Raw genomic sequence first — 2,762 nt, forward strand, 5'->3', positions numbered from 1 at the left:
CTATTCATTGCTGATACTATGTTTCAACTTCATCTCATATCTTGTACACTCTTAATATATTTGTTCTGCATCAATGCCGCATGATCCATTTTATTTTCATCTAAGTCTCTATAAGGTGTTCATGAAAACGTTCTTAGCACTGAAGCATAATTAATTTCAGCTATATGTTCCTAAGATTAGATTGTTGACTTGCAAAAAAAAAAAAGAAGGTAAAATTTCATTTTAAATTTAGTGACTGAAACATCTACCAATGGCATTGCCATTCCTGATTGTCTTCGCTACATGGGGATTATCTGTCACATTCACACAAACATTTGATGAAAATGTGACTGGCTAGTATGTGCTTTTAGTTATGTTGTGTGAACAATAACAGTTGCAGTAATTCAATGAGACATACTCATTAAATTGTATTTATATATTCTGCAAAAACAGCCTACATATGACTCATAATTTATGGTTATATCCGCAGTGCATAACATTTGTAGTAGGCCAGCTAATTAAATCTTTTGCTCTGTTATGACGGGAAATAAACAGAGAATTCCTATAAAAATTGCAGATTAAATGTGAAATCAGCAGGGTTTCTAGTGACTATAGAATGGGATTTATTTGCTTTGATTTTGTGTCTCCCTGAGGGTTAAAGTAAACAAAAATAGAAAACATAAATAAATACAGAAAATTCATCAACCAAAAAGCCACCCATTGATAGCCATGATACATTTTGGAGTGATAGTTTTGATACATTTTAATAACAGCAATGGAAATACTTGACATTTTTTTCTTTCCCCCTAATGTTTAAAACATTAAAAGTTGTATTTTTAATATTCTTCCTATTATTTTTGTTATATATGAGAAGAAATGTATATTCCTATTTTTTACATTTAGTTTGCTATTCTTTGTTATTTAACAGAAACTCAAAATAATGACTTAACAGTGCAGTGAGATAGCTTTCCATTTAGTATCAGTCAGTGTATGTGTGTTTTTCTGATGCTGCAGAATTTTTTCCTATTGTCAGGGATTATATGTTATTGCAGAGCAAAACCATTAGGCAGGCTACAGGGGAAAATACAAAAACATCTTTCCTAGGATATGTCTTGTTTTAATCCTTTTAAAGCACATCCCTTCTTCATAATAGTTTTTAAAAAAAATAACTTTCCTGATATTTAAATTTAAATTTGCAAATACTTTCAGCCTCCCTCCTTTCTACTGAAGTAGTATAGTGCTAAGAGATTCTATTCTAATTATGCTCAATACATAGATATGATTTTTAGAAATTACAATATTTGTTTCAGTCTTGACATGTTTAGATACATTCTCTTAGAACTGCTATTGTGTGTTTGAACAGGAGACAAGTAGTATCAGCTTTGTACTACTCAAGGGTCATAGGATAATGAAACACAGTAGCTACCAGCCAAGCACATTGGTAAACTAAAACTTTCAAGTGCTAACATGTACTCTTTAACTCTTGGTAAAAGTTAAACATTAATGAGATAAACGTTTTGTTTCTAATGCTATTATTATGATATTAGGAGAGCATTAGTATTGCAATATGAGAAACAAAATTTTCAGGTTTGAAAATTAATTCAAGGTAGGCACTGCCCATCTCCAAACCTGTTCTGGGTGGTTCACAATACACATTCTATTTCTTTGTGGTTTAAGATTATGTAACTTCAAATATTATCTAGTATTTTCTCAAGTTTTTCGATCCATGGGAAAGGAAGTCAAGCTCGGGCAACAATAACATCAAGAAATTAGAGCAAAGGAGAAGAGAGCTGACATCACGATGACATGACATGCAATCTTGGTGCTCCAAGATTCCAGTCGAATTCCTGCCACTGGACGGTCCATTCAAACCTAAACTGTCCCGCAGAGACAGTGATTGAAAAAGTCACCTGCTGATCTCAGGGACACCGCAAAGTCCCTGAAATATCCAGGAATAGTCTTTTTTTCCGGCAACAGAAACTCAGCTAATGAAGCTGCTGAAGTTGGGACAGCTCCGGAACAGGAAGAAAGCGGAAAGGGAAAGTGTGTCGAATTGGTGAGGAAATTTTATTATTAGAGGAAGAGACTGCCCAAGAAAAAAATTTAAATTAAGATTGAAGACAAAAGACTGTAGGTGGCGTGATTGATCTGCATTGAATTTAGTGCGTTATCTAGTTTAATTTTTCCTCCCCACGGGGCTTTCTATTTTTTAAACTAAATGGATTATTTTTTTCTTCTTTTTTCACTTTTGCTTATACCTATGGATTAAAATTCTCCTTTTTATAATGCTTGATTTGATTGATTTGATTGTTTTTTATCTCTATTTAAGGTTTTTTCTTTCTTTCTTAAGCTTGCAATATAAAAAAGAAAATAAGAAAGATTATAAAGAGGGTTGTAACAACAGGAGGAAAGCAGTTACACTGCCACTTAGTAGTAGTAGACACTACTACTGTAACGCGCTCTACATGAGGCTGCCCTTGAAGAGTTTCGAAGACTTCAGTTAGTCCAGAATGCAGCCGCGCGAGCGATTGTGGGTGCACCCAGGTACACCCACGTCACACCTATCCTCCGCGAGCTGCACTGGCTACCCATTAGTCTCCGGACCCGCTTCAAGGTGCTGGTCGTTACCTATAAAGCTCTACATGGCATCGGACCTGGGTACCTGAGAGACCGCCTCCTGCCGATTATCTCCCAGAGACCGATTAGATCTCACAGGTTAGGTCTCCTCCGGATTCCATCTGCCAGCCAATGCCGGCTGGCGACTCCCCGGGGGAGAGCCTTCT

The sequence above is a fragment of the Thamnophis sirtalis genome, unplaced genomic scaffold, assembly GCF_051295495.1.
Source record: "Thamnophis sirtalis isolate CommonGarterSnake01/CBP01778 unplaced genomic scaffold, rThaSir2_p1.2 scaffold_11, whole genome shotgun sequence".
NCBI classification, from domain to species: domain Eukaryota; kingdom Metazoa; phylum Chordata; class Lepidosauria; order Squamata; family Natricidae; genus Thamnophis; species Thamnophis sirtalis.